Here is a 27,376-nt window from a genome sequence, read left to right on the forward strand (position 1 = left end):
GATTCAGCACTGCAAGTTTTCGATTATGCCTATTCAGAAGCACTTACATATCACAGTGGGTCATCTGTCAGCAAGTTCCTGATCCATCTGAACAACCATATTTCATAAGGAAAAGTTATCTCTTAAATTAAATCTGAGCTAAATTATATATATATATATATATAGGTCCAGATTCTGTTGGTGCTCCAGATATACACCGCTATAACTTAGATCAGACTCTTATCCACAGTATACGTGTTAAAGAGAACTGAAATAGTTGTACTGCATTTTGGACAACTTCAAACCTGGGGAGTTTTCAGAGCTGGGTGCTATTACTATTCACACTTACTCATCACTGGGAGGGTAAAACAGTTCAGATTATTAGTACTTGTTTGCTGTGAAAGGTTTAACAGAAGGCAAAGCTTATAAGTAAAAGGCTTTTTCCCTTTGGCTCAGAAGCCAGATGAAGTCATTTTTGCTTGATCTCACTCTGACATCCTGCTAAATGTCTTAATTTGTCTCTGTGCAAAAGGGAACATCACATCTCTGACTTCAGGCAAAGAACAGCCTATCTGGAAATAATTAGCACACAGAGTTTAAACAAAAAAGACTCCTTTTATGAATGTAAAGAATATAAGCCAGATTCCTGCCTACACTTCTGTCCCTTTGTGCTGTGGGAGTGGTGCAAATGGGCTGTAAAGCTGCCTTACCTAGGAATTCCCCTTGCATAAGAGAATTCTCAGATGGTGTAAAGTCAGCCTAGCTGGCTCCAACATCTTAATTTTAATTCTTCATAGGGTTGTACCAGGGACTGGAGGGGTGTGTGTGGCTGCATGAGCTGGACTACAACAGTCCCCAGCTGGTGAAACATCGCCTAAGGGACCATTATTGCTGGCATAAATTAAAGCAGCCTTTTGGCTGCTCTAATTTATATCGGGGCCTAAACAGACCTGGAATAATGGGAATGCAAAAATGGCTTAAAATTACCTTTGCCCCCTTCCTTCAGAGTTGCTCAGAGCTCTGGTGCACTTGAGGATATCTGCTTAAGTATTTTTTTCACATGAAAAATGTATTGAAGTTTTTCAGTAGGCTCCAGCTGCTGCAGTTGTCTGCCCTTTTTTTTTTTTTTAAAGTAGCACAGAACTTGAGTCATCAATCAAAACAAGCGAACAAACAAAAACAAATCTTTTGCCTGCCGACTGGCCTATATAAGCTCCTTGTACTCTTGAGTAGTAGAGGTTATCCAGTTTCATCAGGTAGAATTGTCGCTCATCAGTGACTGAGTTCTTTCATGAGACTTTCTGGTGCTACCCCTTTCTCCTGGGCAGAATCTGATATCTTGTTATGGCAATGATAGAGATGACACTGAGCATTCTTGAGTATCCCAGATGCCCTAAAACAGAAGTGGGTTCTTCCATGAAGAATATAGGGACTGGGCAAGAAAGAACTTAAAATGGATCACTATACAAGCACTCTATATCAGCAGGGCCCTCTGAATTCTACTGTCATGGAATCTGCCACAAAATTTACCCTGTCACAGAACTAAATTCCAGAATCTAAGTTTCAGTAAAATACAATAAAATTAAAAAAAATAAATAAATCTGTAGGCTTAATTCTTCAATCATTGAAATTCCCTGGAGTGTGAGGATGGAAATTTGGCCCTATGTCTTAGACCTTATGGCTACCAGGAAACCCTTCCAAATGTGAAGTGAGTGTAAACTGATGTAATACACCTGTAGGCAGGATTTTTAAAATGACTGGGAATCAGGCATTGTTTGCTACACTGTGGGAGAACTCTTTGGCTGCATTACTTTTGGCTGTAGAGCTAATAGGTTTATTGTGTTATGGGTTTCCATGGCATATTGCCTTTTCTACTGAAGTGTCTGGCATGGTAAGGAGCCAAAATTAATGACCCTTCTGGGCTTGTGCAGACAGCCGGCCGTGGCTATTGGTATCTGAATAAAACCTTAAAACAATAGATTTCTGAGAAAGTTGTCTTTCTATTTCTTAGCTTGCTGGGATTCTCTGAGTTTGACAGACAGAACGGGATATTACATACCCTTGCATATGTGGCCTTTTGGGCTGCACAAAGCAAGACTTGTAGATTTGCCTAATAAAGAACACTGCGATAGAAGTGGTGGAGCCAGAAGGAGTGGTGGAGGGGGCAGGGACAGTAATAACTCTATCCTACTAGAACAGCGGTTTTCAAACTTTTTAAGCCTCTGCTTTAAGTTACAATTTGTGGTTGCACCCTTCCAACACAGACAAAAAGAGGTGAGTCAGGAGGTGGAGGTAGCGCTCCCCACCTGAGCCCCGCTGCGTGGGGCTGAAGCCCGACTCCCACTGTGCTAGGCAGAGGCCCAAGATGCCTGTTGTTGCCACTTGTCTCCCTTAACATTCCTCTGTGTCCTCCTAGGGAGGTGCACCCCACAGTTTGAAAATCTCTGTTCTAGAAGGCTCCTGTCTTCTGAAACTGGCCCACAGTAGTAGTAACTTCAGGAGTGGGGCCAAAGCAGAGAGGATGATACAGGAAGTGAATTTTTGGGGTAGAGAATGTTCCTCCAGTTTCCCCACATAGGGCTTGGAGCTTTGAGCCTTTAATGCATATAGAGCACAAATTATTGTAACGTTTATTATGTAAAGAGTTGCATGATCATGAGAACTGTATAATGCACTTTAAGTAGGTGTTGACATACACTGATACAGTTTTAGACTTATTCACTTTATTTCGTAACATGGTTAATTATCTTAAATCATAAAGGCAGGGAAAATGTTTGTTTTGTAATAAGAGTGTAAGCAGCAGGGTGCATTTATGCTTCATATCAAGCAAGCCTTTCTGAAGGTAGCGTTTTTTAGTTAATGACTGTAAAATGTTTTCCCTTTTTAGTAGTTTTTATTTTGTAATGTATAAAAGAAATCTGTTTTCTGTTAATTTAATATGTTTATTTACAGGCAATTCTGTGATGCTCATTGCTATAGCATTAAACATTTTATCTCCTCTAATTGATTATTGATGCTGGCATTGTAAGAACATTGACTTAATGTGAATATAATGTCCCTGGAGTCAAAACTAAACCAAACAACAGCATGGATTAGTATTATTTCTGGATTTTTATCTTTTGATGTATCTAAATATTCAGAAAGACTTCGTTTGGTGCCTTTGAGATAAATGCATTGAAATTTTCCACCATTGCAAATTGATAGGCTAAACCAAAATCTAGATTTTGAGCACTCTCCCAACCCAATGAATTTTGTAGATCAGTAGAGAAGGGACCAAACCACAAAATTATGATCTAGGTCTGAATTTTAAACATGTCAAAAGTCAGAACCATATCAGTTTTCCATGGTGAAAATCCAACTGGCTTTCCTATGTTTTTATTTAGCATGTATTGTGATTACCCCTGCATTGCACTGAAATGCTTTGATGCGGCCATTTTTGACAATAATTTTGTTATACGAGTTAGCATTTCTGATATCATCAAGTATGGGATGCAGGTAAATGAGGAATGATGTATCATTTATAAGGGATAGTCGAGGGATGGGAGTCATGGCCTGAAGTTTGGAATTGCACCAGTAGAACTCAATTCTTCTTTTGGATGTGCACATTTGAAGGCTTAATTTGTCCTGTAGTATGTATTGCTAGTTGACACGACAATACATGCCTCAGGACCCCAAGTTATGCCTATCAAATTCAAATGGAATGCTAAGTTCAATCTGAAAATTGGAGTCAACTTCCAAGAATTAAATACCAGTGATCCAAGTGGATACAAGATTCACCATCAAGAGAAGGCCAGAGTAAAGAGATTTGTCATGCATCTCACCCTGAAAGTTATGTCTTGGGCTCCAATAAGATTCTGTTGGACTGAATTCCAGAGCTGCAGATAAAGCACTGAATATGGTCTCTTCCTGGTCCCCATGAATTCCAGGTTACTATAACTGGAGCATTTCCCAGCATTGTAACTATTGTTAAAATCTCATAGGGTGAGAGGTTATTTGTGAGACAACTGGGACCTAGACTACTTAGGACTTCATATTTAATAATTAACAAATGAAATTGCATCCAGCAAAGAATCAGCAGCCAGTTCTTACTGTGCAACCCATGTATACTCTGATTCATATGTATCATGATTCATTCAGATGTCTGTTTACCCTATAGAAATATAAGCAGCCAGTCTCTACTAGCTGGACAATTTGAATGTTCTTCAACAGAGCTGTGTGCAATAAGAAGCCTTGTTTTTTAAAACATAAATCCTGCCAGGCTATCTTGATTGGGATTTTGTGTTTTTACTTTATTTCAATAAATTAATGACGAACAATATAGTAACAATCACCAATTGCAAATAAATTCAGTCAAAGGACTAGAAGGATAAGGATATTTACAGGATTAGTGGAAGAGGACAATGTGGTAGATGAAATAGATTTGGATTTTAAGAAAGCATAGGACACTGCCTCACAAAATATTAATTTAAACAGGAATTCAAATTTGTGTGTATTGCAAACTTGTTTTAAAAAAAAAAACATAAATAAAGGCTACTGGCAAAGTGAAATCTATTGAGTTGGGGAGAGTTGTCTAGTGGAGGGATCAGGAATGAATCTGAGGACCAATACTATTTAATATTTTCCTCAGTGATCTGCAAGAAGGAATAAACAGCACACTATGAAATAGCCGGTGATACTAAATTGGGAGGAAATGCAAACACGAGTGAGGGCAGGGAAAGAATACAATGGGAAATAGATTACAAACATGAGCAAAAATAATAATGTGAAATTCAAGCTAGTACATATGAGGAAAGATAATCCAAACATGTAAAATAACCAAATGGAAGGAAAAACACTGGCAGTACTGATGCAGAAAAAAACTTAAGGTTGAAAGTGGACAATAAGTTACACTTGAATTTGAAATGTGATATGGCTGGAGGGGAAAAATAAGCTGAAAGGCCAGTGGTGTAATTTTGAACTGCACTTGCAAAGGTGTTTCATTACAGAGCAGATAGATAATAGTTCCTCTCTACCTAGCGTTGGTACAACCAAACCTGGAATATTACTTTTAATTCCGGGCACCATGTTACCAGAAATCATCATCAAACATGCATAATCTACTGAGGACCACTGAGCCAGCCTGTGTGCCCACAGTTGATGGCGTCACACCACGAATTTCCCAGAGCGATCTCAATCCTGCAAATCCAAAAATCTCTAGGCAGCCATGCGGGTGGTGACAGGTAGGGTGAGGTCATACACCCTTTGCATGTTGATAAAGAGTTTGAGAGCACAGTGTGCTCGGGTGTTCTTGTCCATCCTGGAGACATGGCTGAAGAGCATGCAACTCTGGATATAGTGAGCAACTAAAGGAAGGCCAGATCTTTGCAAGATTGTGAAATTTCACACAAAGTCAAACCACAGAAAGATATTGATGAACTGCAAAGAATTCTGAGAAAAGCCATCAAAATGTTCAGGAAGAAGTAGTGAGTAAATGGAATAGGATGTTGTCCAAAGAAAAGTATGTCTGCACATTAAAAGGAGACTAGACCTCCCCTCCCCTCCCCTTTTGAGCCTCATTGTACAGTCTGTACCACTGCAGCCGCATCTCTGTAAGGTCTCTCATGTAGAGAGCTCTCCCGTCAGCATAATGAAACCACCCCCTATGAGTAGCAGTAGCTGTCTCAGATAGAGAGCATCTCCCGCCAACATAGTGCAACATAGCCGAGAGAGGGGGGCCTGCTGGCCTGCTCCCCAGAGGGGGGGAATGGAAGGACCCAGCCCCCAGACCCAGCCGCTTGCTGTTTGTCTGCGGACCCATGTTCAGTCGAGAGGACTCTTATCACTTACTCTGGCATTTCTGGAATGCTGTTACTGAAAAAAAGAAAACCCAGAATAGACAGAGAAAAAGCCATCCACCAGAGGAACACCACCCGGGGAATCTACAAATCTCCATGGAGGGTGCCTAAGACTGAGTAACTTTCGAACTGTGCTCTCGTGTGGGGGGAGGCCTTGACTGTGTCTTAATTGTGTTTGTAGGGACACGGAGGGGGTGGCATGGAGCTGCCCCCCGATCCATCTGTGTCTCCCAACCCCCACACTATGACCTTCCTCACTGCCCCCCCGCCCCGCTCCGCCATCTTTGCTGGCTATCTAACATCTGCCTCTGGATTTAGCTGCTCGCCCTGATTCCACCACGTGGACCAGAAGCACCAGCCAACCAAACAGGACTCTCTGGACAAGCGTATGGTGGTTTATTTGCCCCCCCCCACCCAAATGTCCACCCCACAGCTTGTCCCTTTCTATTTGACCCCAACTCCTGTTAACCATCTGCCACCGGCCCCGCTGGGGCATCGGCAATGGAGGGCACAGGGGTGACCTCCACCGCTGCCATGCCCATCGCCTCCCCAGACTCTAGGGAAGCCCCTCCAGCCAGCGGGAAAGGCCAGGGCAAGAAGAAGGGGAAGGGCCCCACTAAAACCACCAGGCCCTCCATGGCAGGGGCCACCCCCACTGCTCCGGCCCCGCCACAGACCAGGGCGTCCTCCCCTGCTGCCCCCTCGACCAGCTCTGCGGATGTCCCTCCCTCAGCCCCCAGGACATATGCCCGGGTGGCGGCAACCACCCCGCCTGCCGCCTCGTCATCTCTCCCGCCCACCGCCTCCGCCACCATCAATAGCGGCGGGGGCCCCTTTCCCACCATGACAAGGAAGCACGGTGTCCAATGCCTCCTGGTGCCCACCTTGCCCCACGTGGAGACCTACATGCGGGCGTTGGCAAGGGTGGTGGGGCCCTCGGCCATTGTGGCGGCATCCAAAATATACGGGAAGGTCGTCTTTTTCTTAGCATCGGAGGCTGCCGCCCAGGAAGTGGTCAAGAGGGGCCTGGTGGTGGGGGGGTGGGTTTGTCCCCCTAGAGCCGCTAGAGGACCTAGGCGTCCGCCTGGTCCTGACCTCTGTCCCTCCTTTTCTCCCCAATGCTGCCCTGCTACCCGCCCTTTCCACCCTGGGAAACCTGTTTCTGTTATCAGCCAGCGAGGCAAGCGGAAGGCTCGAGCTCTGCCTCATCTACCCGAGGCAGTGGCCCCCCGGAAGACCAGGAAGGGGGCACAGATGCCGAACCTTCCGCTTTGCCCACAAGTGCATCCCATCCACCGGTGTCAGCCGGGAAAGACGTGGCAGCACCAGAGGGTAGTGTCTCCCCTCCACAGGAGACCCTCCCCTCCGAGACCCTCGAGGAAGCCCCTTCTGTCCTGATGCTACCTGAAGTCCCTGTGAACCCCAAGACAACCGTCGTGGCAAGTGCCGGCGGGGAGAGCCCCGGGGCAGCGGAAAGTGTCCTCTCCTCCATGTTCAAGGAGATCGAGGCCTTAGATCTGACCCCGGTCGCCCAGGGGGAGGACGATCTGGGTAACCTCACTCCACCCTTCTTTTCCCCATGCTCCCTCCCCTTAACTGTTGCTTCTGCTCCCACCTCCGAGGAGCCCCTGGACTCCTCCACCGACCCAGCCGCTGATGGCACCCCATTGATGACCACGGAGCCCGCTTAGGTGACAGCTGGTGCCACGCAGCCAGGGCAGGAGTCGCCAGGGGCAAACCCCATTGGTGTGGAGCAATCGACTTCCTTGCCAGGTGGGGGCCCTACAGAAGATAATCCACCTCCTGATGCTGTGGCTGCTAAATCCACCACAGAGCGCGTGCCCAGTGTCACTGAGAGCTCCCTCCTGACCCCCTTAACCCTTGAGCCTGATCGGGAGGCACCACCATCCAGCTGCTTGCCTCCTGAAACCCAGAACCTCACCTCTGTCCCTGCCCCTGCCCCTACCCCTATTCAGTTTACCTCCTGCAATATCATTGCCGCCCCCGGGGCTGTCTCCTTCCCTTTCCCAACTGATGACCCCTAGGGAGCGGCCTTTGTGTTCTCCTGCCCCGACCCATTAGGAGCTGCTATCTTTCCTCCACTGCCCCCTATCGCCCCAGAGCTTGAGGCGGGCCTAGAAGCTCCAGCCCATTAGGCACCCCATCGGGGGTCCGCACCCTGCTTGTCCAATTTAGTGGACCACAGGGCTGAACCAAGGGCCACGCCGGGGAACAACTGGGAAATTGTAACCCCACCCCCCATGAGCTGCAAGGAGAGCTGCGGAAGTTTTTAGAGGATGTCCGTGGCTCCCGCAACAAGGTACAGCTTGCTCTCCAGCGATGGGAGGATTTTTTTTCAAATCCTCCGGGCCACAAGGGCCCTCATGGGGGAAGGTAAAGGGATGGGGAAGCAGGATGCCGCGGCCTACTGGCATCTGTGTCTTCCGTGACCAGTTACTCACCTACAGGATGGGTCAAGGACTGTTGCACGGCCTGCTGGGGGATGTGAGTGTCTCTGCCAGTGAGGAACCCCCCCCGCTCCCCCCCCCCATGACACCTCTCACCATTGCACGTTGAACACCCAGGATTGTAGGATGCCTCTCCGCAGGTCCCAGGTGCTCTCCTTCCTTCGGGAGGGAGGGAGGGTACTCTGTGATTTTCCTGCAGAAGACCCATACGGATCCGACTACCGAAGACAGTTGGCGGCTGGAGTGGGGGGACAGGGTCTACTTTAGCCATTCCACGATTCGGCAGGCTGGAGTGGCGACCCTGTTCTCCCCCGACCTACGGCCCGAGGTGCTAGGGGTCGCCGAGGCCATACCGGGTCGCCTGCTTCATCTCTGGGTCCGTATAGAGGGGCTCGTGGTTAACCTCATTAATGTCTATGCCCCGACATCGGGCCCGGAGCGGTTGCAATTCTATCAGCAGGCATCCGCTTTCCTTGGCACCTTAGATTCTCACGAGTGCCTGGTCCTAGGAGGGGATTTTAATACCACCTTCGAGGAGCGAGACCACTTGGGGACCGAGCAGACCCCTGCCACCGCGGACACCATCCGGGAGATACTTGAACATCACTCCCTAGTGGACATCTGGCATGACCACCAGCCGGATGACACTTCCACGTTCACCTTTGTCCGGGTGGAAGCCCATCAGTCGAGCCACTCCCGGTTGGACTGCATTTATTTATCACGCTTCCATCTCTCACGAGCCCGCTCCTCCTGCATTCGGCTGGCCCCATTTTCTGACCATCACCTAGCCACCGTGACAGCCTCCCTCTGTGCAGAGAAGCCAGGGACGGCCTACTGGCATTTTAACAACAGCCTGTTGGAGGATGAGGACTTTGTGACATCCTTCCAGGAATTCTGGCTGGCCTGGCGAGGTCAGCGGTGTGCCTTTCCCTCGGCGCGGCGATGGTGGGACCTGGGGAAGGTGTGCGCCAGGCTTATCTGCCACAACTACACCCGGGGCACCAGCCGACGAAGAAATGCGGAGATAGAGCAGTTGGAACGGGAGGTCCTAGAGCTGGAGAGGCATCTGGCCGCCAGCCCCGAAGACCCGCTCCTCTGCAGAGCATGCCGGGAGAAGCGAGAGGAGCTCCGGGCCCTCGAGGACCATCAGGCCTGGGGCGCCTTTGTTCGATCCCGCATTCTCCTCCTTCAGGAGATGGATCGCGTCTCCCGCTTCTTCTATGCCCTGGAGAAAACAAGGGGGGCCAAGAAACACGTCACCTGCCTCCTGGCAGAAGACAGCACCCCCCTCATGGAACCAGCAGAGATGTGCGGGAGGGCGAGAGCCTTCTACGCAAGTCTTTTCTCCCTAGATCTGACCGACCCTAGCACTTGCAGAGTGCTTTGGGAGGAGCTCCCTACGGTCAGCGCGAGTGACCGAGACCGGCTAGAGTTGCCTCTCACTCTGGCTGAGTTCTCGGAAGCCGTCCGTCGTATGCCCACTAATAAGTCTCCAGGCATGGACAGGCTGACCGTGGAGTTCTACTGCGTGTTTTGGGACCTCCTCGGCCCAGACCTAGTCACCAACTGGGCCAAGTCTTTGCAGAGCGGGGTCCTCCCTCTTTTCTGCAGGCGAGCTGTGCTCGCCTTATTGCCTAATAAGGGGGACCTCCGTGATTTACAAAATTGGTGTCCCGTCTCGCACCTTAGCATGGACTACAAAATCGTAGCGAAAGCAATCTCACTGCGGCTAGGGTCTGTGCTGGTGGATGTGATTCACCCAGTCCAGACCTACATCGTCCCAGATCGCAGTATCTTTGATAACCTATTTATGGTTCGGGACCTTTTGGAACTCGGACGTAGAGGCAGTCTGTCGTTCGCCCTCCTGTCCCTAGATCAGGAGAAGGCATTTGCTAGGGTGGACCATGGGTACCTCCTGAGCACTCTGCAGGTGTTTTACTTCGGACCCCAGTTTGTGGGTTTTCTCCGGGTGCTGTACACTTCTGCAGAGTGTCTTGTTAAGCTCAACTGGACCCTGACCGAACCGGTCAGCTTCAGGCGAGGAGTACGGCAGGGGTGCCCCCTCTCAGGCCAGCTGTACGCTTTGGAGATTGAGCCCTTCCTCTGTCTCCTCTGCAGGAGGTTGACAGGGTTGGTGCTGTGGGAGCCGGAGCTGCAGCTGGTCCTGTCGGCGTACGCTGATGACGTGCTCCTCATGGTCCAGGACCCCGGCGACTTGGCGCGGGTGGAGGCTTGCCAGACCATCTATTCGGCAGCCTCCTCCGCCTGGGTCAACTGGGTCAAGAGCTCTGGCTTGGTGGTAGGAGACTGGCGGCAGGCGAGCTCCCTCCCACCTGCGCTTCAGACCATCCGGTGGAGCGCGGGTCTGCTGCTCTACTTGGGCATTTACCTTTCTGCCACGCATCCCTCTCTGCCGGAAAACTGGGAAAATTTAGAGGGCGGGGTGATAGAGCGGCTCCGGAAATGAACGGGACTACTCCGATGTCTCTCCCTCCGAGGGAGAGCACTGGTGCTTAATCAACTAGTTCTGTCCATGCTCTGGTACCGGCTCAATACCCTGGTCCCGGGCCCGGGTTTCCTGACCAACCTCCGGACATCGATTCTGGGGTTCTTTTGGTCAGGAACGCACTGGGCCCCTGTAGGGGTTCTTCATCTGCCCCTGAAGGAAGGAGGACAGGGCCTGAAGTGTCTACACACTTAGGTCCATGTCTTCCGCCTCCAGGCCCTACAGAGGCTCCTCTATGGTGCAGGCAGTTCGGCGTGGAGCACACTGGCGCACGCCATCCTGCGCCGCATCCGAGGGCTCCGATATGACCGGCAGCTCTTTTATCTCCATCCGGGAGGTCTTCCGCGAGACCTCTCGGGGCTGCCAGTCTTCTACCAGGACCTCCTCCGGACTTGGAAACTGTTTTTAACGACCAGGTAGATCTCCTCGTGGAGCCCCTGCTACACAACCCCCAATTCAGTGTGTAGGTGGCGGAGTCCCGCTCGGTGCACCAGAGCTTGATCCTGGCAGAAGTGACGAGAGTCGGAGACCTCCTGGACTATGACTGGGGAGACTGGCTGGATCCCCTGACGCTCGCCCAGTGCATGGGGTTCTCCAGACCTCGCACTCCCCGGCGCGTACTTCAGGAGGCGAATGCCGCTTTGCCGCCCGCTGCTCGAGCTTACCTCGACCGGGTCCTGCTCGAGGGCACGCCCCGCCCACCCTCTACCCCAGGACCGCCGGACCTTTTCATTGGACCCCTGCCCCGCAGACCCAATTGACCCCCTCACCCTTTCACTGCGAGCCAGCTGCATGAACTGCAGCCGGTACGCTTCCAAACTGCGCCAAGAAAACATCTATAAACGCTCGTGCTCCACACCCTTCACGCCCTCACCCTAGTGTCCCACCCCGACACAAAGTGGCGAGACCTTTTGCCACCTTTGGAGGGTGAGCAGCCCCAGTGGGCCAGCCTATATTCCACCTTGGTTCCGAGGCCCGTCGGGGACATCAGTTGGCAGCTCCTTCATGGAGCTGTGAACACGGGCACGTACTTGGCGCGGTTCACCCCCATCCCAGATACTTGTCCCTTTTGTGGTGTGAGGGAAACCCTGGTGCACATATATTTGGAGTGCGCCAGGCTGCAGCCCCTGTTCCAGCTCCTCACAAATCTCCTATTAAGTTTTTGGTTGCATTTTTCCCCTCACCTTTTTATTTATGCACTCCTCATCTGTGTCCTCACAAAGTCACGGGATCTCCTAGTTAACCTCCTCCTAGCCCTGGCTAAAATGGCCATCTATAAAACCAGAGAGAGGAGGTTGGCCGATGGAGTTTCCTGTGACTGTGGGACCGTTTTCCGATCCTCAGTCTGTTCACGTATCCGGGTGGAGTTCCTCTGGGCGGCATCCACCGACTCCCTTGATGCTTTTGAGGAGCGGTGGGCGCTGTCCGAGGTTCTCTGCTTGGTGTCCCCGTCCGGGTCCCTTTGTCTGACCCTTTGATTGGGGGAGAGAGTAAGGGACCCCAGCCCCAGCCATTGTTGCTGTGGACACCACCAACTTAGAGGGGTCCTTTCACATGTGGGTGCACGTGCCCCCCCCGGATTGTCCACCCCACAGCCTGCCCCTCTTGTTGGGGGCTTTCAGAGGAGGGAATTGTTGGTGACACTCGGGCATGGCGCCAGGTAACTTGAGGGGGTGGAAGACCATGAGAGTCGATGAAGCCCCCTCTCTCTGGGCCACCAGGTAACTCGGAAGGGTGGAAGACCATGAGAGTTGAGGAAGCCCCCCGCTCTGGGCCCAGGCAAGCTTGAACACTTCCCTCCCCTGAAGCTAATGAGAAAACAATTGTGATTGGTTGCTGTGTTACACATTGCATATGCTGCTGTTTTTACTTTGTAAGTGTGTTATGCAAATAAAAATATCTTTTGCTTCAAAAAAAATTACTCTCTTGTAGCCCTGGAGGAAGAAGGAGGGAGAGGGCTGTGGCTCCTGCTCCTGCTTGTATTGCTGCTGCTAGGCCTTGGGCTCTCTCTGCTGCCATTGCTGCTTCAGCTGCTTCCCTGGCTAGGCCAGACACCCCCCACCCCCCGTTCTCTGCTACCTGGTTGCTGGCCGGCTGCTGGACCCCTCACCTTTGGGTGCTGCTACTGCTCCAACTGCAGCCCCTTGGGGGCGGGGACCTGCTGGCCTGCTCCCCAGAAGGGGGGAGTGAGGGACCCCAACCCCAGCCGCTGCTGCCGTGGACACCACCACCACCACCTGAGACGGGTCCTTTCTGCCTGCCTGGACCACCACCTGGAGTTCCTGGAGCTGCTGCTGCGGAGTCTGCTGCCTGGAGCTGCTGAAGCCCCGAGGAGGAGAAGAAGAGGACCATCTACCAGTGGGGGAGCACCTAGAGACTTTGCAGACCACCGTGGAGGGGGCCTTAAGACTGAGTATCTTTCAAACTGTGCTCTTGTGGTGGGGGTCTTGACTGTGTTTGCAGGGACACAGGGGATGTGGTGTGGCGCTGCCCCCTGATCCATCTGTGTGTCCTCCAACCCCCACCACTACCACCACTGCTGCCCCCTCCACCACGCCCACTGGCTGTTTACCTTCTGCCTCAGCTCCTGCCTGTGGACTTAGCTGCTTGCTTGGCTTGCCATGCCCTATTTCCACCATTTGGGCCAGAAGCAGCAGCCAGCCAAATTGACTTTGTGCAAGCGCACATGGGCGCACAGGCCCCCCCCCCCGGACTGCCCACCTCACAGCTTTGCCCCTTGTTACCTTCCCCATTTGCCCTTTGCAGCCTTTGCCCCCCACTTTTTGCCCCAGCCCCCCTTACTAGCTTCAGTTTGTTTGCCTGCCCCACCCGTTTTCCCTCTACAGCCTTTGTTTGTTTGCCCCGCCCCAGCCTCTGAAGCTAGCCCATTGGTTTCCCTGCCCTAACCCCAGCCCGCTCAGCCCCTTGCTCCATGCGCCCATGCCCCCTCCCATGTGCTTGTGCAACTCCCCATTTTAGTTTCAAACCTCTTCACTGCACCCCTAATGCTGATGTATCCCCCCCCCTTAGTGCAGCTAAAGGAGCTGGAATTCCACCCCGTGTCGGCGACTGACCCCTAACCCCTGGTTTGTCTCCCTGTCCAGCCCACTCCTTTTGGCGCCCTACTCCCCTGCCTGCAGCCTAGTGGGGAGGAGTAGTCGACCTGCTTCCCCTTTCCCCTCCTCCTTCTGGTGTCTCCCCTTCCCTCTCTGCTCACGATGGCGGGGAACGAGACGGGTGCAGTCCTCCATCAGCCCCAGCTGCCCCTCCCGCCCGCCCCTCCATCACCCCCAAACCTCTACCTCCGCTGCCACCGCCAAACCACCTGCCACTGCCCCCGCTGGGATGCCAGCAACGGTGGGCACCGGGGTGACCTCCACTGCTGCCATGTCCCTCCCCCGCTCAGATTCTGGGAGAGCCCCCCCCAGCCGGCGGGAAAGGCCAAGATAAGAAGAAGGGGAAGGGCCCAGCTAAAAAGACCAGGCTCTCCATGGCAGGGGCTGCCCCCACTGCTGCGCCCCCACCACTGGCCAAGGCGTCCCTCCCCGCTGTTCCCTCCACCAGCTCTGCGGGTGTCCCTTCCCCAGCCCCCAAGGTGTACGCCCAGGTGGTGGCAGCCCCCGCACCTGCCGCTACGTCATCTCTCCCGCCCACCGCCTCCGCTACCATCTATAGCGGCCGGGGCCCCTTTCCCACCATGACCGGGAAGCACGGCGTCCGTTGCCTCCTGGTGCCTGCCTCGCCCCACGTGGAGACCTACATGCAGGCTTTGGCGAGGGTGATGGGGCCCACGGCCATTGTGGCAGCCTCCAAAATGTAAGGAAAGGTCATCTTCTTCTTAGCATCGGAGGCCACCGCCCAGGAGGCAGTGGAAAAGGGCCTGGCAGTGGGGGGGGTGTTTGTCCCCCTGGAACTGCTAGAGGACCTGGGCGTCCGCCTGGTCCTTACCTCCGTCCCTCCCTTTCTTCCCAATGCCGCCCTGTTACCCACCCTCTCCACCCTGGGGAAACCCATCTCTGTCATCAGCCCTCTCCCGTTGGGCTGCAAAGACCCCGCCCTCCGTCACGTCCTCTCGTTCCGCCGGCAGATGCAGCTTCAACTGCCGCCAGCGGCACATGACGGAGAGGCGCTCAAGGGGTCCTTCCTGGTCTCCTACCAGGGGGTCCATTACCAGGTGCATTACCCTAAGGGGGAGGCCCAGTGCTACCTCTGCCGGGCAATGGGGCACGTCCGGAGGGACTGCCCCTGTCTGCCCGTCTTGGTGGGCCACGGGGCTGTACCAAGTGCCCCGTCAGGGAATAACCAGGAGACCGTAACCCTACCCCCCTATGCGCTGCGAGAGGAGTTGTGGGAGTTTTTAGAAGACGTCCATGGCTCCTGAAACAAGGTACAGCTTTCTCTCCAGCGATGGGGGGACTTTCATCAAATCCTCTCAGCCACGAGGGCCCTCATGGAAGATGGTAAAAAGACCAGGAAGCAGGCCGCCGCGGCCTACCAGCCGGTCCGCCTCTTCTGTGACTCCTTACTCACCTATGGTGTAGGTCATGGATTGTTGCGCGGCCCATCAGGAGTCACTAGCGTCCCTGCTGGCGAGGATCCCCCCCAGCCCTCCTCATGGCACCGCTTACTATCTCAACGTTGAACACCCGGGGCTGTAGGATGGGTCTCTGCAGGTCCCAGGTGCTCTCCTTCCTTTGGGAGGGGGGGTACTCTGTGGTTTTCCTGCAAGAGACCCATATGGATCCGACCGCCGAAGACAGCTGGCAGCTGGACTGGGGGGACAGGGTCTACTTTAGCCATCTCACAGTTTGTAAGGCTGGAGTGGCGACCCTGTTCTCCCCCGACCTATGGCCCGAGGTGCTGGGGGTCGCCGAGGCTGTGCTGCGCCGCCTGCTGCACCTCCAGGTCCGTATGGAGGGGCTCATGGTCAACCTCATTAACGTCTATGCCCTGACATCAAGCCCAGAGCTGCTGCAATTCTATCAGCAGGCGTCCGGCGTCCTCGGCACCTTGGATCCTCAGGAATGCCTGGTTCTGGAGGGGGACTTTAACACCACCCTCGAGGAGCGGGATCGCTCGGGGACCGAGCAGAGCCTGGCCACTGTGGACGTCCTCCAGGAGATAGTCAAACACCACTCCCAGGTGGATGTCTGGTACGACCACCACCCGGATGACATTTCCATGTTCACCTTTGTCCGGGTGGAGGCCCATCGGTCGCGCCACTCCCGGTTGGACCACATTTATTTATTACGTTTCCATCTTTCATGAGCCCACTCCTCCAGCATCCAGCTGGTCCCATTTTCTGACCATCATTTAGCCACCGTGACGGCCTTGCTCTGCGCGGAGAGGCCGGGGCCGGCCTACTGGCATTTCAACAACAGCTTGTTGGAGGATGTGGGCTTCGTGACGTCCTTCCTGGAGTTCTGGCTGGCCTGACGAGGGCAGCGGCATGCCTATCCCTCGGCGCAGTAGGGGTGGGACCTGGAGAAGGTGCGCGCCCAGCTCTTCTGCCGTGACTACACCCGGGGCGCCAGCCGACGGAGGGATGTGGTGATAGAGCCATTGGAACGGGAGGTCTTAGAGCTGGAGAGGTGTCTAGTCGCCAGCCCCGAGGATCCGCCCCTGTGTGGAGCGTGCCGGTAAAAGCGGGAGGAGCTCCAGGCCCTCGAGGACCATCGGGCCTGGGGTGCCTTTGTTCGATCCCGCATCCGTCTCCTTGGGGAGATGGATCACGGCTCCCACTTCTTCTACGCCCTGGAGAAAAGGAGGGGGGCCAAGAAACATGTCACCTGCCTTCTGGCAGAAGACGGCACCCCCCTCACGGATCCAGTGGAGATGTGCGGGAGGGCGAGAGCCTTCTACGCAAGCCTTTTCTCCCTGGATCCGACCTATCCTAACGCTTGCAGAGTGCTCCGGGAGGAGCTCCCTATGGTCAGCGCGGGTGACTGAGACCGGCTAGAGTTGCCTCTAACCCTGGCCGAGTTCTTGGAAGCCCTCCGTCGCATGCCCACCAATAAATCTCCGGGCATGGACGGGCTGACCGTGGTGTTCTACCGCGTGTTCTGGGACGTCCTCGGTCCAGACCTTGTCACCGTCTGAGCCAAGTCTTTGCAGAGCAGGGCCCTTCTTCTTTCATGCAGGCGAGCCGTGCTCACCTTATTGCAGAAGAAGGGGGACCTCCGCGATTTACGAAATTGGCGTCCCATCTCACTCCTCAGCACGGACTACAAAGTCGTGGCAAAAGCAATCTCGCTGCGGCTAGGGTCCGTGCTGGTGGACGTGACCCACATTGTCCCGGGCCGCAGCATCTTTGACAACCTATATCTGGTCTGGGACCTTTTGGAACTAGGGTGTAGGGATGGTCTGTCGTTCACCCTCCTGTCCTTGGATCAGGAGGTGTTTGACAGGGTGGACCACTGGTATCTCCTGACCACTCTGCGAGCGTTTGGCTTCATACCCCAGTTTGTGGGTTTTCTCCAGGTGCTGTATGCCTCCGCAGAATGTCTGGTCAGGCTCAACTGGACCCTGACCGAACCGGTCAGCTTCAGGTGAGGAGTACAGCAGGGGTGCCCCCTCTCAGGCCAACTGTACGCTCTGGCGATTGAGCCCTTCCTCTGTCTCCTCCGCAGGAGGTTGATGGGATTGGTGCTGCGGGAGCCGGAGCTGCGGCTGGTCCTGTCGGCGTACGCCGACGACGTGCTCCTCATGGTCCAGGACCTGGTGGACTTGGCACCGGAGGAGGCTTGCCAGACTGTGTACTCGGCGGCCTCCTCTGCCTGGGTCAAGAGCCCTGGACTGGAGGTTGGGGGTGGGTGGCAGGCAAGCTCCCTTCCACCCGCACTTCAGACCATCCGGTGGAGTGTGGGTCTGCTGCTCTATCTCAGCGTTTACCTTTCTGCCACACAACCATCTTCACTGGAGAACTGGCATGATTTAGAGGGCGGGGTGATAAAGCGGCTCCAGAAATGGACAGTACTACTCCGGTGCCTCTCCCTTCGAGGGAGAGCGCTAGTGCTTAATCAACTAGTCTTGTCCATGCTCTGGTACTGGCTCAACACCCTGGTCCTGGCCCCAGCTTTCCTGGCCAACCTCTGGACATTGATTCTGGAGTTCTTCTGGTCAGGACTGCACTGGGTCTCTACAGGGGTTCTCCATCTACCTCTGGAGGAGGGATGGCAAAGTCTGAAGTGTCTACACACTCAGGTCTATGTCTTCCACCTCCAGGGTCTGCAGAGGCTCCTTTATAGTGCAGGTAGTCCGGCATGGAGCTTACTGGCACACGCCTTCCTGTGCCACTTCCGAGGGCTCTGATATGACCGGCAGCTCCTTTATCTCCATCCGAGAGGTCTTCCGCGAGACCTCTCGGGGCTGCCGGTCTTCTACCAGGACCTCCTCCAGATCTGGTCCATGGCGGCCACCGTGGGGCCAGGTCTCCTTGCAGAGCCCCTGCTATACAACCCTCAGCTCCATGTGCAGGTGGTGGAGTCGCCCTCGGTGCGCCAGAGGTTGGTCCTGGCAGAAGTCACCAGAGTCGGAGACCTCCTGGACTATGACCGGGGAGACTGGCTGGATCCCCTCATGCTCGCTCAGTGCATTGGGATCTCCAGGCCTCGTACTCCCCGGCGCGTACTTCAGGAGGTGAGGGCCGCTTTGCCGCCGGCTGCTCGGGTTTTCCTTGACCGTGCCCTGCACGACGGCATGCCCCACCCACCCTCCATCCCAAGCCCTCTGGACCTTTTTATCCGACCTCTGCCCCATGGACTCAACTGTTCATGAATCCGGGCAGAGTTCCTCTGGGCGGCATCCACTGACTCCCTTGACACCTTGGAGAAGCAGTGGGCGCTGTCTGGGGTTCTCTGCTCGGTATCCCTGTCTGGTTTCCTCCATTTGACCCTTTCACCGCACTCCTGTCCCTGTTATTTCATTAGTTGTCCCCCCGTATTTATTTGGTTTCCAGGTCCTGTGGATCCCCCTCTTCGGCTGCGGGGGGATCCTTTAGTAGTGGATCCCTGTCAAGGTTCCTCCCCCACTCTGAACTCTAGGGTACAGATGTGGGGACCTGCATGAAAAACCTCCTAAGCTTATCTTTACCAGCTTAGGTCAAAAACTTCCCCAAGGTACAAAATATTCCACCCGTTGTCCTTGGACTGGCCGCTACCACCACCAAACTAATACTGGTTACTGGGGAAGAGCTGTTTGGACGCGTCCTTCCCCCCAAAATACTTCCCAAAACCTTGCACCCCACTTCCTGGACAAGGTTTGGTAAAAAGCCTCACCAATTTGCCTAGGTGACTACAGACCCAGACCCTTGGATCTTAAGAACAATGAACAACCCTCCCAACACTTGCACCCCCCCTTTCCCGGGAAATGTTGGATAAAAAGCCTCATCACTTTGCATAGGTGACCACAGACCCAGACCCTTGGATCTTAAGAACAATGAACAATCCTCCCAACACTTGCACCCCCCCTTTCCTGGGAAATGTTGGATAAAAAGCCTCACCAATTTGCATAGGTGACCACAGACCCAAACCCTTGGATCTGAGAACAATGAAAAAGCATTCAGTTTTTTACAAGAAGATTTTTAATAAAAAATAGAAGTAAATAGAAATAAAGAAATCCCCCCTGTAAAATCAGGATGGTAGATATCTTACAGGGTAATTAGATTCAAAAACATAGAGAACCCCTCTAGGCAAAACCTTAAGTTACAAAAAAGATACACAGACAGAAATAGTTATTCTATTCAGCACAATTATTTTCTCAGCCATTTAAAGAAATCATAATCTAACACATACCTAGCTAGATTACCTACTAAAAGTTCTAAGACTCCATTCCTGGTCTATCCCCTGCCAAGACCAGCATACAGACAGACACAGACCCTTTATTTCTCTCCCTCCTCCCAGCTTTTGAAAGTATCTTGTCTCCTCATTGGTCATTTTGGTCAGGTGCCAGCGAGGTTACCTTTAGCTTCTTAACCCTTTACAGGTGAGAGGAGCTTTCCCCTGGCCAGGAGGGATTTCAAAGGGGTTTACCCTTCCCTTTATATTTATGACAATCCCAATAGGATCACTCTCCTGTATCCCACTTCCTGGATCCCAATAGGATCACCCTCCTGTAGCCATCTAGCCTGACCCTGTCACAACACATAAACCACTACATCATCATAATGGCACCGCTGCAGCTGTGCTGAGGTAGCGCTTCAGTGAAGATGCTACCTATGCTGATGGGAGGTGTTTGCCATAGGTAATCCGCCACTCCAAGAGGTGGTAGCTAGCTCATTGGGAGCTGTCTACACTGGGGATTAGGTCAGTTTAATTGTGTCACTCCTAGGTGTGGATTTTTCACACACCTAAGTGACATAGTTATGCCGACCTAATTTCCTAGTGTAGGCCAGGCCATCGTCTTGTTATCCCGAAAACAACAGCATTGCCATCAGTCTGAGCAGTTTCTAAAGAGACCATGTGATTTCAACAAAGACCTCAATTCAGCAAAGCACTTAAACATGTACTTAAACCCTCCTGAAAAAGTAATAAGGCTTGAGCACATGTTCAAATGCTTTGCTGAGTCGGACCGCAAAGCCTGCAGGTTTTTTTTACTGAAGTAATTGAAGTTCAGAGAAAAGCTGACACATAACTCTGCCTAGAAAGGAATGCTTCTGTTGTGGTACAAATTAACAGACATGATGATGTGCACAGTTAAGAGACAAACGTTCCATAAATTCACTCGTGATGAGGCACGACAGGATACCACATCAATTGTTTTCCGAATATGGCCTGATCTTTCTTAGAAGTACCCAATACAAGCACAGTAAACTACTGGAAGCCCTGAAGCCACTTTGTTAGTCATCCTGCTTTGATTATACATTGAGCAGGAAGGCTCATTTCAGAGCAGTGTACATTAAAAGCAGGTGAAGGCAAAGAAAAGAACAAGAAGGATGCAATTAAATGATGGCTTCTGAAAACTGGTCATTACCAGCAGCTAGGGAAATTATCTTTAGAGTAAGCTATAATAATTCCAATACTAAAAAAAATCGTAATAATACTAGTAGTAAAAAAAAAAATATCTAGCACCATTATTTCTTAACAAATGATTGATTTCAATTGAGAATTGGTAATAATAATTCATTAAAAACTGTAGAACAGGATCAGCTGAATTGCTAAAATAAGGAAAAAAGTTGTTTCTTAGATGCTGATGATTGATTTTCTAACATGCCTGTCTGAGAATGTTGTCCTACAGTTTTATCTGATCCTGTAAGGTCCCAAGCATGGACAAGCTTGCCATGTGTCTGCCACTGAAGTCAATGGGGCTTCTCAAGGGTGCAGAGGTCTATCCACATAGATTTATTTGCAAGAGCAGGGCCTTAGTTTGCAGATCATTTAACATACACACAGATTCTGGACCTTCTCCTGCTCCCATTGAAAACAATGGCAGTTTCATGGGGCTCTTTGTTAGGTTTCCATATTCATTTAAAACAAATCCAGGGAATAAAAAAAAAACCCACTGCCTCTCATGGTTTAAATTTAATTAAAACTGGATGGTAAAATAATTTGATTGCAGACTTCTGTCCAAAAAAGAAATCCAATTCCAAAATTCAGTCTAACATGAAATCTATTTAAGAGGTGCCCACACACAAAGAATAAATAACCATGCCTTAAGTGCTACTTAGGTTACATAATTATTTTAAATGTTATTTTAAATTACACCTGTGGTTTCTGCTAGTTACCTTCCTCAGATGTGTACCAAATGAACATATGGAATAAGCAGTATTTAAAAATTTGAGCCTGCCAAAACACTGGATGAATTCAGACTTGATCAGAGACCAACACTTTTAATTTGTTGTTGGCAGAATGGAGCTATTAGAGTTTATATTTATCAATCAAGTTGCCACATATGGTCACTATTAGTCTGCATGCTAAAACTCCCTGTGACATTTTAATGGAATAAAATTAGCCACATTTACAAGTAAAGTATATCTGTACATCAATAAACCTCATTTTTATTACTTTCACCCCACAGATATCCAAAGGCAGTGATCATTCACAATATGGCCTGTAAAATTTCAGCTGAAGAAAGAAAGCTACTCTTGATGTGCTCAATACAGATACAAAAGTGCATCAGCAAATGGTAAACCTCTCTGGTGCACAGATATAGATACGTGTCATGCTTCCTTCCCTTTCCAAATGGTACATTATTATTTTTGTCTATACACATATAACTTAGAAATAGGCAAAGGTGTTGTTGTTGTTTCAAAATTGATCCTGTGCTGAAATTTTTTTATGCCATGTTATATTTCAGTGTAGAGTAATTTTAATCACCAAGCAATAAGACCTTGGAAAATAGATTTTATAAAGGAAATGGACACATTTTTAACCATAGACATGTGAATGCTGCCTGGATCTTTTTTTAATTCCTTAAAGATATATCAGCCTTCCACATTATCTTATTTAATAAGAAAACCAAACATGTCAAGTGCTTTGGATGTTATTCATAAACTAATATTACGGAACTGATTTTTCATAGCCTTGGACCATGTATAGTCACTCAGCTGTAAAATAAAACCTCTCTGATCTGGTGGCATGTATACCCACGTTGCACAGTGTAAATGACTGCACAAAGTGTGAAAAAGTGAAGAATCAGGCCAATGAACCACAGAATTTAGAATTGGATAAGATCTACATTAATATGTCATGTATGCCATGCCAAAAGGGAAGGGTAGTAAGAGGTCAAATTCTGCCATTAGTTACATCCAAGACATTGATTTTAAGGGGATTGGGTCGGTATAACCAAAATGAAATTATGGCCAAAGGTCCAGATGCACAAAGGGCCATAGGCACCTAAGTTCCAGATTTAAGCAGTACTACGATCTACAATGCCCCCTACTCAGGTGCCATTTAGCCTTGCAGGCACCTATATCTCTGCTGTAAAAGTCCCCTAGGCACCAAAATTTCTGGCCATGCACACTCCTGCCTCAGGCAGATGCCTGGATGTCTATCTCACACTTAAGTCCCAGCAGGATCCTCAAGTCAAGTAAGGATAGGTGGGGTAATGTCCACTAGGTGTGGTCCTAGCATGCTGAACTCCACACAAAATGGCAGGGGAAAGGGGCAAGAAGAAGGATTCCCTCATAGCATTTATCCCAGTGGTAAGGGAACTCAGCTAGGATGTGGAAGACTACTAGTCTGTTCTATTCCCCTCTCTGCCTGATGAGGAAAAGGGATTTGTACAAGGGCTTCCCACCTCTCAGAAGAGGTCCATAGCCATTTAATTACAGAATCATTCTCACTCTCTCTCTAGCTCAATGACTATTTAACTATTTAATACAAAGTGGAATATCTTCAGTAGAAGAGGTTGAGCTACACATCATAATATCCGATAGGCTAGTAGATAGGGCACTCACCTGGGAGGGGTGAAATCCCTTCTCCTCATTAGATAGAGGTGGAATTGGACTGGGATCTTCCATATCCCACCAAATGATCTAAACATTATAAGGGAGGCCGCTTCCTCCCTCAAAGCCATCTTGTGTGGAGTTAGGCATGTGCCACTGCTATTCTTGTGAGAAACAGCTTCACCGCCTAACTCCGGGAGATTATTCCTAGCTATGGATCCAAGAGACAGGTGCCTCCCTCCAGCCTGGCTTTAGACACCTGACTCACTGAGAGAAGCAGGGCTTAGAACACACCGCTGTAATCAGTATCTGCTATTAGCTAGATTGGGCAGCTCCCTGTTGAGCATGCTGGCTTTTGTGTATTCCATTCTTAGGTGCCTTTCTCTCCCCAGATATTGTATAGGGAGGTGAGTAATTCAGGCTTTGCTGATTCCACTGTGTGGCTAAGTGCCTAAAAGTTAGGGCTTGCCATGCTCAGTAATGAAATATCTAAGTCCACGGTGGCTCTAGGCCAAGAGCCACAGTCTACCACCCTGCTTGAGTAGCTAAGGTAGGTGCTGAGTAGATGCATACATCTTAAGGCCAGAAGGGACCAATGTGACTAGCATGCATAACACAGGCCATAGAACCTCACCTAGTAAACTATGCATGAAACCCACAACTACTGTGTGAGCTACCATATGTCATTTAGAAAGATATCCAGTCTTGATTTAAAGACTTCTGATGATAGAAAATCCACATCTTCATTTAAGTTATTCCAGTGATTAATTAATCTAACTGTTAAACCACATAAAGTCAGTATGTGACGGGGGGACACAGACAGAGAAATGCTCCTCCAGGCCACAGAACACCTCTGCAACTTCTCTTCAGAGCATACTTAAGCCCAATTACTAAAGCACTAATCCATCATTGTGATGCACTTGATAGACTTGGGCACCTGCCATTGACTTCACTAGGGCTCCTGTAGGCAAAACAGACTGTCCACATGAATCACAGTGCAGGACTGGGCCTTAAACTACTTATGCAGGGTACTTGCACAGCCCTCCCAAAGGAAGGGGTGGCAGGACATAAGAGGACCTGCACAGCTGCTGATTTAATGCCATTGACTTCCATGATATTGTTCCTAGCTTATACTGGTGTAAATGAGAAGAGAATCAGACCAACGGGGTCTTGGCCTGAGAGCGTTCTGCATTTCATTCACTATCAGCATATCATGTGCTACTGATATCTTAATTAATTAGGGTGACTTTTAGAGTGAATTAACTGTTAGGAATGAACACATACTGTGTTGGATGATGTGCTGGATGGTATTTTGAATATCCATCTGTAATCCAGGACATGACATACCAACCATTATTGTCCAGTGCCCGGCAGGAGTTTTGATTTCAGGCTTTCAGGAGGATTAAACTCTGTATGGCAAGCACTCTCCCTTTTCCACTGGAGTACTACTGGAAATGAATAGGCTAGACATAGTTCAAGCAGCAAAGAGATTTATTCCTCTTCAGTCACTACCACTTTCCCTCTTCACTTCCCTCTCCTTGCCTGAAGTTGTGCATGATTCTGAGCTCATTTTAATCCAATTTGATGCCAGTGTAACTCCACTGAATTCAGTGGAGTTGCTCCTTGTTTGCATCAGTGTAAGCGAGAGAAGAATCAGCCCCAGCCCAGTACAATTTACTTCTTCTCCTTGTTTTTATTACTCTAATTCATAATACCCCCTGTAATTACCTAAAAGGGCCCAGTTCTATTCTTTAGCAAAAATATTACTATTTTCAATATGCCCCTTCCTACACCAAGAGTTAATTAAGTCCAATGAATTACAGTGCCTGTGTGCATGTGCTAAATGCCCTTCCTGTTGTGTTAGTAGCACACAGTCACACTCTGACACCAATATAGCAACTGAAAAAGTAGCACACCTCAAGCAGATACTGTCAGATACTGGGACAAGTTTATTTATTTAACTGTTAATTTGTAAAACTTTTTCATTCTTGTTTATATTGGCCTTTATGGTGGCTGTTAGCTACAGCCCATGCAGCTTCACTATTCTAGTAGGACAATTAGAAGGTATTGTGCCATAGGTGCTGACACGAGGGGTGCTGGGGGTGCTGCTGCACCTCTTGGCTTAAAGTGGTTTCCATCATATTCAGGGTTTATCAGTTTGGTTCAATGGCTCTCAGCACCCCCACCATACAAATTCTTTCAGCACCCCTGCATTGTGCCTTGGAGCATAGGTTCCGTTTGAAAGGCATAGCCTCTGCTCCAGACAGCTCCACAGAGGGCAGAATAGGTGTGCTATGATCCAACTTCCTGCCCTCTTTGCTTTCCCTGGGGCACTAGGAAGGAACAATCTATGCACTGCCTCAAAGGGCAGAGGCTGTGCATGGCCAGCCTTGAGCCTTTCTCCCTTCCTCCCTACTTATTCAGGCTAGGACCAGATACAGTCTGGCTATTAACCAGAAAAAAACACACCTATAAACAAACAAATAAATAAATAAAAATACTCAGGCCTGTGGTCACCCCAATGTACGTCAGGCATGACATCATTGACTTCAGTGGGGTACAAAAGAATTAGGGCCTACATGTTTGCAACATGGGAGAATGAAGACTGCTGTTACAACTTTGATCTTGACATTTCCTAACATTGTGATTTTAATAGTGCATTTAATTGCTTTAAAAAAAATTGAGTGAAAGAAATCATTAGCATTTAAATGATCCCAATCACCTCACTGGGATGAATGCAAAACTGATTCAGACCTATGGAGAGCCCTCAAGAACATCATCTCCTCACAATATTCTTCTGCATCCAACAGATTCTGCTACACATCCTATCCTGACAATGTCCCCATCCCCTTACATGGAGTTCTCTGCTCAGGGAAGGAGGTTGCTACATCTGCCTGTCAGTTTTGGGAAATGGCTGGCCTGCTCTTCCCTAGAGCTTCACTTAGCGACCTACCTTCTTCTTTAAACACAGGAATGAAAAAACAATTAAAATATGCTTGCAGCTGAGCCTTCTGATAGGTTAGTCTCAGCCAACTGGAAATGCTGAAGAAATGCCATGTGACTTAAACTGTGAGTTAGCACTCAATCAATCAAGATAAATTAAAAAATCCATCTTGAAAATGACATTTTTCTCTGAAATCCAGATGACAGAGGAAAATAATTGTAGAATCATAGGACTTGAAGAGACCTTGAGAGGTCATCTAGTTCAGTCCCCTGCACTCATGACAGGACTAAGTATTATCTAGACCATCCCTGACAGGTGTTTGTCTAACCTGTTCTTAAAAATCTCCAATGATGGAGATTCCACAACCTTCCTAGGCAATTTATTCCAGTGCTTAACCACCCTGACAGTTAGGAAGTTTTTCGTAATGTCCAACCTAAACCTCCCTTGCTGCAATTTAAGCCCCTCAGAGGTTAAGAAGAACGATTCTTTCCCCTCCTTCTTGTAACAACCGTTTATGTACTTGAAAACTGTTATCATGTCCCCTCTCAGTCTTCTCTTTTCCAGACTAAACAAATCCATTTTTTTCAATCTTCCATCATAGGTCATATTTTCCAGATCTTTAATCATTTGTGTTGCTCTTCTCTGGACTTTCTCCAATTTGTCCACATCTTTCCTGAAATGTGGAGCCTAGAACTGGACACAATACTTCAGTTGAGACCTAATCAGCATGGAGTAGAGCGAAAGAATTACTTCTCATGTCTTGCTTACAACAGTCCTGCTAATACATCCCAGAATGATTCACCTTTTTTGCAGCAGTGTTACACTGTTGACTCACATTTAGCTTGTGGTCCGTTATGACCCCCTTATCCCTTTCTGTAGAACTCCTTCCTAGGCAATCATTTCCCATTTTGTATGTGTGCAACTGATTGTTTCTTCCTAAGTGGAGTACTTTGCATTTGTCCTTTTTGCATTTCATCCTATTTACTTCAAAACATTTCTCCAGTTTGTAGAGGTCATTTTGAATTATAATCCTATCCTCCAAAGCACTTGCAACCCCCTCTGCAAATTTTATAAGTGTGCTCTCTATGTCATTATCTAAATCATTGATGAAGATGTTGAACAGAACCAGTCCCAGAACTGATCCCTGCAGGACCCCTTGGTATGCCCTTCCAGCACGACTGTGAACCACCGATAACTACTCTCTGGGAATGGTTTTCCAACCATTTGTGCACCCACCTAATAGTAGCTCCATCTAGGTTGCAT

The sequence above is a fragment of the Eretmochelys imbricata genome, chromosome 1, assembly GCF_965152235.1.
Source record: "Eretmochelys imbricata isolate rEreImb1 chromosome 1, rEreImb1.hap1, whole genome shotgun sequence".
Lineage (NCBI taxonomy): Eukaryota > Metazoa > Chordata > Testudines > Cheloniidae > Eretmochelys > Eretmochelys imbricata.